Source organism: Carcharodon carcharias, chromosome 25 (genome assembly GCF_017639515.1).
Source record: "Carcharodon carcharias isolate sCarCar2 chromosome 25, sCarCar2.pri, whole genome shotgun sequence".
Classification (NCBI taxonomy): domain Eukaryota; kingdom Metazoa; phylum Chordata; class Chondrichthyes; order Lamniformes; family Lamnidae; genus Carcharodon; species Carcharodon carcharias.
The window spans coordinates 44,276,417-44,288,636 of record NC_054491.1 but is presented as its reverse complement, the minus strand read 5'-3'; the positions used below and the strand labels follow the sequence as shown (position 1 = coordinate 44,288,636).

Sequence of the window (12,220 nt, the reverse complement as noted above, 5' to 3'; positions counted from 1 at the left end):
ATGTAGGCCATCAGGTCCTGGGGACTTGTCACCCTTTAATCCCAATAGTTTGCTCAGTACCTTTTCTCTAGTGATGGTGTGATTGTTCTAAGTTCCTCTTTTTCTATATCCTCTGTTACTATTGGGGTGGTACTAGTGTCCTCCACTGTGAAAACTGAGGCAAAATATGGATTAAACGTCGCTACCATTTCTGCGTTCCCCACTATTAACTCCCCAGTCTTGTACTCCAAGGGACCAACAGTCACTTTAGCTACTCTCTTTCCTTTTATATACTTGTAGAAGCTTTTGCTATCAGTTTTTACACTTTGTGCTAGTTTTCTTTCATAATTTACCTTTGCTCTTTTTATTATTTTTTTAGTAACCCTTTGTTGATCTTTAAAAGTTTCCCAATCTTCCAGCCTGCCACTGACTTTTTCAATTTGGTATGCCTTAGTTATTGCCGTTAAGTTATCTTTAACTTCCTTGCTTAGCCATGGATGCTTTTTCCCCCTCTTACTGTCTTTCTTCCTCATTGGGATATATTTTACATTGGAAGAAATGAATATCTCCTTAAATATCTGCCATCAACTGTCCTACCTTGTAGTCTTCCTGCCCAGTCTAGAAAACTGTCACATACACACTCCAGGAAATTCTACTTCACATTATTATTGTTTGTTTGGTTTGTCCAATCTATATGTAGATTAAAGTCACCCATGATTACAGTTGTACCTTTATTGCATGTGTCTCTAATTTCCTGCTTAATGCCTTTCCTTGCATCTCCATTACTATTTGAGGGCCTATTGACAACACCCACCAACGTTTTACTTGCCCTTGCTATTTTTTATCTCAGCCCAAACAGTTTCCGCATCATGAATTTCTGAGCCAATATCCTTCTCCACTATTGCATTAATTTCTTCCTTTTCTAACAATACTACCCACCTCTTTTACCTATTTTTCTGTCCTTCCTAAATTTTGAATACCCCTGGATGTTCAGTTACTATCCTTGCAGCCATGTTTCCGTAATTGCAACTATATCATAACTGTATATCTATCTGCATTGTTAATTCACCTACCTTATTGCGAATGCTCCACGCATTAATATACCATGCCTTTAGACTTGTCTTTTAAAGCTTGTTAGTTATCTTAGCTTTATTTTGCAGTATGACCCCATTTGCTTTTCACCCTTGTTTTTTCTGCCTTCCATTCTTGCTCCTTACTTTCCTGCCTTTTGTTTCTATCCTAGCTTCCCCCTCCTCTGTCTCCCTGCTCAGGTTCCCATCCCCCCACCCCAATCGCTATTCTAGTTTAAACCCTCCATAACCGCACTAGCAAACACCCCCACCTCCCTGCCAAGGACATCGGTCCCAGTCCTGCCAAAATGCATCCCGTCCCGTTTGCCCTGGTCCCACATTCCCCAGAACTGGTCCCAATGTCCCAGGAATCCGAATCCCTCCTGCCTACACCATTTCTTCAGCCATGTATTCATCTGACATGTCCTGTTTTTCTATTCTCGTTAGCATGGTGGCTCTGGTAATAATCCTGAGATTATTACCTTTGAGGTCCTACTTTTTAATTTAAGACCCAACTCCCTATATTCAGCTTGTAGGACATCATCCCTTTTTTTTACCTCTGTCATTGGTATCAAGATGTACCACGACCACTGGCTGTTCACCCTCCCCCTTCAGAATGCCCTGCAGCCTCTCCGAGACGTCCTTGACCCTTGCATCAGGGAGGCAACATACCATCCTCTTTGCGGCTGCAGAAACACCTGTCTGTTTCCCTTACTATTGAATCCCCTATCACTATAGCCCTGCCATTCTTCTTCCTCCCCACTCGTGCAGCAGAGCCACCTGTGGTGCCATGGACTTGGCTCCTGCTACTTTCCCAACAGTATCCAAAATGGTATATCTGTTAGAGAGGGGGGGGCGGCCACAGAGGACTCCTGTACTACCTGCCTTCCTCTACTCTGCCTGGTGGTCACCCATCCCCTTTCTGCCTGTTCAGTCTTTACCTGCGGTGTGATCACCTTACTGAACGCGCTGTTCACGATAATCTCAGCATCGCAGATGCTCCACAGTGAATCCACCCACAGCTCCAACTCCGAAATGCAGTTAGCCAGTAGCTGCAGCTGGACACACTTCCTGCACACGTGGTCACCAGAGACACCAGAAGTGTCCATGACTGCCCACATAGCACAGGAGGAGCATATCACAGGTGTGAGCTCTGCTGCCATGACTTTCTTTTAGATTAAGCTTGTTAGTTACTGCCTTTAAAGAATGCTAATTATGCAAGGGGCCTATTCCACTCCAAATACTCCCATTACAGTCCAAAGTCCTCACCTTATTTTGTTTAAGCTAATGGATGGCAGCAGTTTAATTCCCCTTCTAAAGGCTTACATTTCTGTCTTTCTCCAGTTATGATGGAATATCATTGACCTGAAATGTTAACTCTGTTTCTCTCCATATATGCTGCCTGACCTGCTGAGTATTTCCAGCATTTTTAAATTTTATTTTTGATTTCCAACATCCGTAGTATTTTGCTTTTGCGCTACTTTGTGATTAGTGTATTTGTACTCTGGGATTTCTTTGTTCATCTACCCTACCTAGCCTTGCTTCTTCTAAGTCATCAGTGACCTCTTATTCTTTCTACAGAAATGTAGAACCAAACCTCACATTTAGCACAGAATCACAGAATTGTTACGGTGCAGAAGGAGGCCATTCAGCCCATTATGTCTGCGCCAGCTCTCTGAATGAGTGTTATGACTCAGTGACATTCTCCTGCCTTTTCTCTGTAACCCTGCACATTGTTTCTATTTAAATAATCATCTAATGCCCTCTTGATGCCTTGATTGAACCTGCCTCCACCACACTTCCAGGTAGTGCATTCCAGACTCGAACCACTCACTGTGTGAAAAAATTTTTTTCTCACATCACATTTGCTTCTTTTGAAAATCATTTCAAATTTGTGCCCCTTCGTTCTCAATCCTTTTCCAAGCAGGAACAGTTTCTCCCTATCTTCTGTATCCCGCTCCCACATGATTTTGACCATCACTATCAAATCTCCTCTTAGCCTTCACCTCTCCAAGAACAGTCCCAACTTCTCCAATCTATCTTCATAAATGAAGTTCCTCAACTGTAGACACATTTTTGTAAACCTCTTCTGCACTGTCTCCAATGCGTTCACATCCTTCCTAAAGTGTAGTGCCCGGAACTGTACACAATACTCCAGTTATGTCCTACACAAGTTCAGCATAACCTCTTTGCTCTTGCACTCTATGCCTCTAATAATAAAGCCTAGGATATTGTATGCTTTATTAACTGCTCTCTTCATCTGTCCTGCCACCTTTAATGTCCTATACACATATATGCCCAGGTTCCTCTGCTCCTGCACCCCTTTTAGAGTTTACCCCTTATTTCATGTTGTCTGTCCATGTTCCTCCTACAAAAATGAATCATCACATACTTCTCATCATTGAACTTCATCAGCCACTATCTGCCCATTCCACCACTTGCCTATGCCCTTTTGAAGTTCCACACTGTCGTCCTCACAGTGTATAATGCTTTCAAGTTTTGTATCATCCACAGACTTTGAAATTGTTCCCTGCACACCAAGATCTAGATCATTAATATATATCAGGAAAAGAAGTGTCCCAATACTGACCTCTGGGGATCTCCACTACAAACCTTCCTCCAGCCTGAAAAATATCCATTAACTATTACTCACAATTTCCTATTACTCAGCCAATCTTGTATCCGTGTTGCTAATGTTCCTTTTATTCCGTGAGCTATAACTTTTCTCACAAGTCTGTTGTGCGGCATTGTACTGAATGCCTTTTGGAAGTCCATGTAGACCACATCAACAGCATTACCCTCATCAACCGTCTGTCACCTCTTCAAAAAAAACTCCAAGTTAGGTAAACACAATTTTCCCTGAAGAAATCTATCCTGGCTCTTCCTAATCAACCCACAATTTTCCATATGACTACTAACTCTATTCTGAATAATTTTCTCCAGAAGCTTCTCCACCACTGAAGTTAAACTGACTGGTCTGTAATTGCTGGGCTTAACCTTACAATCTTTTTTGAACAAGAGCGTAATGTTTGCAATTCTCCAGTCTTTTGGCACCTCCCCTGAGTCTACGGAAGACTGAAAGCTTATGGCCAGTGCCTCTGCAATTTCCACTCTCATTTCCTTCAATATCCTTGGATGCATCTCACCCGGTCCCGGTGCCTTGTCAACTTAAAGTATTGACAATTTATCCAATACCTCCACCTTTATCAATTTTGAACCCTTCTAGTGATAGAGTTTCTTCCTCTATCACCACGGCCTGGGTGGTATCTGCTTCCTCGGTGAAGACAGATGCAACACGTTCATTTAACACCTCAGCCATGCCCCCTGCCTCCATGTGTAAATCCCCATTTTGGTCCCTAATTGGCCCTACTCCTCCTTTTACCACCCTTTTACTATTTATGTGCCTTTAGAAGACTTTGGGATTCCTCTTTTTGTTGGCTGCCAGTCTTTTCTCATAACCCCCCTTCGCCTCTCTTATTTGCTTGTTCACCTCTCCTCTGAACCTTCTATATTCATCTTGGTTTTCAGTTGTATTTTATACCTGACGCCTGTCATAAGCACATTTCTTTCTTCTTTATTTTAATTTCTATCTCCCTTTTTCATCCAGGAAGCCCTGAATTCGTTTGTCCTACCCTTCCCTTTTGAGGGAATATACCTCGACTGTGCCCAAACCATTTCTTCTTTGAAGGTAGCCCATTGTTCAGCTAGTTTCTCCAACCAACCTTTGGCTCTAGTCTATCTGGCCCAGCTCCGTTCTTGCCCTATTGAAGTCAGTTCCCCCCCAGTTAATTAATCTTACTCTGGATTGCACATTGTCCTTTTCTACCGTCATCCTAAACCTTATGATACAATGATCACTGTCTCCTAAGTATTCCACCACTGACCCTTTGGGCCCACTTCATTTCCAAGAACCATGCCTAGCAGTGCCTCTTTTCTTGTTGGACTGGACACATACTGCTATAGAAATTTCTCCTGAACACACTCTAGGAGCTCTTGCCCCTCTCTGCCCTTTACACTATCACTATCCCAGTCTATATTCAGGTAAGTAAAGTCCCCCATTATAACTACTCTATAATGTTTGCATCCCACTTTAATTTCCCTGCAGATTTGTTCCTCTACATCCTTGCCACTAATTGGCGGTCTGTAGGCTATACTGAGCAATGTAATTGCACCCTTTTTTTGTTCATTAGCTGTAGCCAAATGGATTCTGTCCTTGAACCCTCCGGGACATCATCTTTCTCCAGCACTGCAATGCTCTCCTTAACCAATACACCCACTTGTCCACCTTTCTCCCTGCCCTGTCTTCCCTGAACACCTTGTACCCGGTAAATTTACCATCCATTTCGGCCTTTCTTAAGCCGGGTCTCTGTTATTGCCAAGTCATAATTCTACATAGCAATCTGCGCCTGTAACTCACCAATCTTATTTACTACACTCTATGCATTCACATACATGCAATATAACCCTGATTTAGACTTCATTACTTTCTCCTTTATTCTGACTCTGCCTATGTTATGGCACAGCCGATGGTAAATGCTGAGTTGAAATCCCCAAGGGAAACTTGAAACAACTGCCACAACTTGTTTTGCAATTTGTATAAATTTTGAGATGCGTGCCCTGAATTCAGTAGTATTAAGACCACCAAATCTTATCGGTTTTTACAAAACTAGATTAAATATTTATTATTAGAAGAAATGACTTTAATTACATACATAGATCTACAAATTACTACTATGATATTTCTAATTCCCTAATCAATCTTAACTATCATCAAGGCAATAATAAGACACTCAGATTTTAAAAGAGCCTGGCAAAGAAACGTGATGCCCTGAACAAGCGGCTTTCCAAGTGAGTTTTCTTCACTTCAAAGACAGCAGCTTGAGGCATAGATGCGGAAGGCTTTCTCACACTTGTAAGATCTTAAAAATGCCTTCCCTTACACACAGGCCTTGCTCCTTTATACATATCTTTTTCTTTGAATGCAAATACCCATTGTTTCACCTTGTCTTTGCACTTTATCTCCCTGGTAATAATGCTCTCTCATAGCACTAAATTTTACCAGTAATCTTTGGGAAAAATAAACACACCGTTTCTAAACTTCACTTGGCTGGGTGACACATTTCACCCCGCCTTTGAAAACAGCCTAGTCTGGTTTATTTCAAAATGCAAATATCCCCTTGACACCTATGTTTCTAAACTTCCCCATGTTTATCTAATTAACATTTCAAACCTAACCTCTCCTTTGGTCAAAGCACCCAGACTATCTAGCTACCTCTAATTCAATTAAACCTCACACACACACATCTCACTATTATTGTATCTTACAATAAATTCAAATAACATTATGAGAATTATTATCTCCTCTTGTCAGCCTGTTAGCTTACTACTCTCAATTCTAGTGCAATCTGTGTCCCCCAGTATTTTGTGCACCTTGATATTACTTTTTAATTTTCTCTCCTGGTTCCCACACCCCAGCTGAGTTAGTTTAAAGATCTCCCAACAGCACTAGCAAAATGCCCTGCAAGGAATTCGGTCCTGGCTCTGTAGAGTTGCTGTCTCCCCCCAGAGCCAGTCCTAGTGCCTCAGAAATCTAAAGCCCTCCCTCCTGCACCATCTTCCCAGCCATGCATTCATGTGCCTGATCCTCCTACTTCTTTACTTACTGGCACATGGCACTGGGAGTAATCCAGAGTTTGTTACTTTTGAGGTCCTGCTCGCTAATTTTTTACCCAGCTCCCTAAATTTAGTCTGCAAGACCACATCCCCCTTCCTACCTAAGCCATTGGTACCAACGTGAACCACGACCTCTAGCTGTTCACCTGTTCCAGAAGAATGTCCTGCACTGCTTTGTGACACCCTTGACCTTGGATACCATCCTGAAGTCACGTCTACAGCCACAGTAACGCCTGTCTGTTCCCCTAACTAATGAATATCCTATCACTAATTCTGTTCCTCCCCTCCTGGACAGCCAAGCCGCCCATGGTGCCACAAACTTGACTCGGACTGCACTCCTTGGAGGTACCAATGCCCTCACCAGTAACCAAAATTGACAACTGATTTGCGAGCTGGACACTAGGGGACTCCTACACTACCTGCTTAGTTCTCTTGGACTGTCTGGTGGTCACCCATTCCCTTTCTGCCTCCATGTTCCTAACCTGTGGCGTGACCACTTCTCTGAACGTGCTATCCATGTAGCTTTCAGCCTTGCGGATGTGCCACTGTGACTCAGCCACTGCTTGAGCTCCGAAACCCAGAGAGAATGTTATCCATGTTGAACTTAATTTGCCAATTATTTACCCCTCCTGTAATTTTTTACACTCCTCATTATTTAGGGGAGGTGGTGGCATAGTGGTATTGTCACTGGACTAGTATTCCAGAGACCCAGGGTAATGCTGTGAGGACCCAGGTTTGAATCCCACCATGGCAGAATTTGAATTCAATAAAAATCTGGAATTAAAAGTCTGATGACCACATTGTCGTAAATACCCCCCTTTAGGGAAGGAAGTCTGCCGTCTGGCCTACATGTATCTCCAGACTGACAGCAATGTGCCCTCTGAATAAGGGGAATTAAATGCTGGCCTAGCCAGTGATGCCCACATCCCATGAACAAAAGGTAATTTAGACAATTTGAGTGAGTGGGCAAATACTTAACAGATGCAGTATAACATGGATAAGTGTGAAGTTATCCACTTGGGTAGGAAAAACAGAATGGCAGAGTATTATTTAAATGGTGATAGTTTGAAAGCAAGGCAGGTAAGAAGGCAAATGGTATGTTGTTGGCCTTCATTGCAAGAGGACTTGAGTACAGGAGCAAGGATGTCTTACTGCAGCTGTACAGGTGAGACCACACCTGGACTATTGTGTGCAGTTTTGATCTCCTTACCTAACAAAGCAGGAGTACAGCAAAGGGGTGCAGGAGTGTAACAGACTAATTCCTGGGATGGCAGGATATGAGGCAAGATTGGGTTGAGTAGGCTGTATTCACTGCAGTTTAGAAAAATTAGGGAGGATTACATTGAAACATATAGAATTCTGGCAGGGCTGGACAGATTGGATGCAGGGACAATGTTTCCTCTGTGTGGAAGGTCTAGAACAAGGGCTCACAGTCACAGTCTCAGGATACAGGGTAGGCCATTCGGGACTGAGATGAGGAGAAACTTCTTCACTCAGAGGGTGGTGAATCTATGGAATTCTCTACCACAGAGGGCTGTGGAGGCCACATCACTGAATATATTTAAGAAGGAAATAGATTTCTAGACTTTAAAGGTGTCAAGGAAAATGGGGAGGGCGTGGGAGTATGGTGTTGAGAAAGAGGGTCACCCATGCCCATACTGAATGGTGGAGCCTGCTTGAGGGGCCGAATGATCACCACCTCCTATTTCTATGAGTCCTAAAGGACATAGCTGCTAGACTGGGTCTTCAGCGTGTGGTGAGGGAAGCACCAAGAGGGAAAAGCCTACTTGACTTCGTCCTCATCAACCTACATATTGCAGATGCATCTGTCCTTGACAGTATTGGTAGGAGTGACCATCGCACGGTCCTTGTGGAGATGAAGTCCCAATGTCTTCACATTGAGGTTGCTCTCCATCATGTTGTGCGGCATTACAACCATGTTAAACGGGATAGATTTCGAACAGGTATAGCAACTCAAACTGAGCATCCATAAGATGCTGTGGACCACCAGCAGCAGCAGCAGCATAATTGTATGCAAGCATAATCTGTCGTCTCATGGCCCAGCATATCCCCCATTCTATCATTACCATCAAGCTGGGGGATCAATTCTGGTTCGGTGAAGAGTGCAGGAGACCAGGCAGGAGCAGCACCAGGCTTTCCTAAAAATGAGGTGTCAACCTGGTGGAGCTACAACACAGGACTACTTGCATGCCAAATAGCGGAAGCAGCAAGTGATAGACAAAGCTAAGCAAGTCCACAACCAATGGATCAGATCTAAGCTCTGCAGTCCTGCCATGTCCAGTCATGAATAGTGATGGACAATTAAAAAAACTAACTGGCGGAGGGGGGCTCCACAAATATCCCCGTCCTCAATGATGGGGTAGTTTAGTACATCACTGCAAAAGACAAGGCTGAAGCATTTGTAGCCATCTTCAGCCATAAGTGTCAAGGAGATGATCCACCTCAGCCTCCTCTGGAGTTACCCAGCATCACAGATGCCAGTCTTTAGCCACTCCGTGTAATATCAAGAAACAGTTGAAGGCATTGTAAATTGCCGAGGCTATGGGCTATGACATTATTTCGGCAATAATGTTGAAGACTTGTGCTCCAGAACTTGCCGTGCCCCTAGCCAAGCTGTTCCAGTACAGCTGCAACACTGGCATCTACACAAAAAGCAGGATAAATCCAACCTGGCCAATTACCATCCCATCAGTTAACACTCGATCATCTGCAATGTAATGGAAGTGTTATCGACTGTGCCATCAAGCGGCACTTACTCAGCAATAAACTGCTCATTGATACTCAGTTTGAGTTCCAGTTTCTTACCTCATTTCAGCCTTGGTCCAAACATGGACAAAAGAACTGAGTACAAGACATGAGGTGAGAGTGACTGCCCTTGACATCAAGGCAGCATTAGACCCAGTGTAGCATCAAGGAGCCCTAGCAAAGCTGAAGTAAATGGGAATCAGAAAACTCTCCACTGGTTGCAGTCATACCTAGCACAAAGGAAGATAGTTGTGGTTGGTTAGAGGTCAATCATCTCAGCTCCAGGACATCACTGCAGGAGTTTCTCAGGGTAGTGTCTGAGGCCCTACAATCTTCATCTGCTTCGTCAATGACCTTCCGTCCATCAGGTCAGAAGTGGGGATGGTTGCTGATTCTTGCACAATGTTCAGCACCATTCACAACTCCTCAGACACTGAAGTAGCAAGACTTGAACAATATTCAGGCTTGGGCTGATTAGTGGCCAGTGACATTTACGCCACACAAGTGTCAGGCAATGACGATCTCCAACAAGAAAGAATCTAATCATCTATCCATGACATTCAATGGCATTACCATCTCTGAATGCCCCACTATCAACCTCTTGGGGATTATCATTGACCAGAAACTGAACTGGACGAGCTATATAAATACTGTGGTTATAATTGCAAGTCAGAGGCTGGAAATTCTGCAGAGTAACTCACCTCTTGTCCACCATCTCCAAGACCTAAGTCAAGAGTGTGTTGGAATATTCTCCACTTGCCTGGTTGATTGCAACTCCAACAACGCTCAAGAAGTTTGACACCATCCAGGACAAAGCAGCCCACTTAATTGGCACCACATCCACCATGCTCATCATTCACTCCCTCCACCACTGACGCACGGTGGCAGCAGTGTATACCATCTACAAGATGCTCTGCAGCAACTCACCAAGGCTCTTTCAACAGCACCTTCCAAAGCCAAGACCGGACTGCAACAGATGGATGGGAACACTACCACCTGCAGGTTTCTCTCCAAGGCACACACCATCCTGATTTGGATCCATATCACTGTTGTTGTTCTCTATTGCTGGGTCAAAATCCTGGTGCTCCCTTCCTATCAGAACTGTGGGCGTTCCTACACCACATGGACTGCAGCAGTTCAAGAAGACAGCTCACCATCGCCTTCTCAAGGGCAATTAAGGATGGGCAATTAATGCTGCCCAGATCCCTTGAACAAATGTTTTAAAAAAACTATCCCCTTGAATTTGATGTCATCAATGAATTTTGAAATTGTGGGTAAGGGCGCCACACTCTCACCCAACGTGTGCACATACACTGCTGTCAGCAGAAACAAGCCTGCATCACTCATTTTCCATCAGAATCTGAACACGATTATGCTCCTGTTGAACCAAGAGAGTTGGGTTATTTTAAAGTGTTTGAAATATGTAGCAGTGATCGTGTAAGCTGGCTGTACTCACTCAGTATAGCCATGTGTAGGCTGTGAGAAAGCAACATTTCTGCTTGCACTGATGTGTTGCAGCTTTAAAGGTCAAAAAGGAGCAAGCTGTGGTCTAATTCCTTGTGGACCAGGGCCTCAGAGTTGGCACTGGAGCAATAAGAAATTAAAAGTTTAAATTGACAGATGCTGTGACAGAGCACAGATGTTTCTTCTGAAAGTAGTTCTTGTTTAATAAAACTGCTCATATTCGTCATTTTCTTTTCTGTAGAAATTAAGGGATAGAATGGTTTAAATTTTATTGGTAGTTCCGCCCCACTTCCCTCCCCCACAGCCTTTTCCCTGTTCCAGTGGTCTAAGTAATTACTCTGGGACCTGAAGAGAACCAAATGCTTCCTGAAATTTTTAGTGATTTTTGGACCTCTTTCTAATTTTTCTTGTTCAGAAAATATGTCTTTTAGGTACCGTATCTACAAGTGAGTATTTCCCACTTCCCACAAGTTACCAGTTTAATTATAATGAAGAAACAAATGTACGGAGGTACTTTTTGATCAAAGGGATCAATTGGATGTTGAAAGTGTGTACATTGCTTAAAAAGATTGAGTATACGTTTTTTAAAAATTAGCACAGTTGTCCCAGGCCCCCCCTCACTGGTACAGGCTGCTCCAGGAGGGTATTAGCCAGAGGGGTCCTGGGAGAGAGGGAGAGCTCCATCATCAGTGGTTAAGGTTTTATGGAAACATATGTTAAAATATTAGAAATATTTAAATGATATGAGACTGTAAAGTGTTGAAGAAATAGCTTCTATCATGAGTTCAGAATGTTCAAAGTTCTACGCAGCTAATGAATTATCTTGGCGACTGTACTGTGGAGAAACTGGCAGCACAGTTGTGTGCAGTAAGATCCCGCAAACAGCTGTGAGCTAAATGACCAAGCTAACCTGTTCTAGTTTTTCTTATTCATTCATGGAATGTGGGCTTGGCTGGCTAGGCCGGCATTTATTGCCCATCCCTAGTTGCCCTTGAGAAGGTGGTGATGAGCTGGCTTTTCGAACCACTGCAGTCCATGTGGTAGAAGTACACCCACGGTGCTGTTAGGGTGGGAGTTCCAGGGACAGTGAAGGAATGGAACTTCCAGGTGGAGGTATTCCCATGTGTCTGCCGCCCTTGTCCTTCCAGATGGTAGCGATTGTGGTTTTGGAAGGTGCTGTCCAAGGAGCCTTGGTGACTCCCTGCAAGTATATCTTGTACTTGCAGGGACTCACCAAGGTACATACTACTAGCACTGTGCATCAGTGG

The 12,220-nt window shown here is 43.6% G+C and overlaps 1 protein-coding gene across 6 annotated transcripts in view; it reads left to right on the top strand.

Annotated features, from left to right (window-relative positions):
* Positions 1-12,220, top strand: part of LOC121269532 (rho GTPase-activating protein 32-like) — a 524,870-nt gene that overhangs the window by 339,570 nt on the left and 173,080 nt on the right. The gene's annotated exons all lie outside the window — the stretch shown is intronic.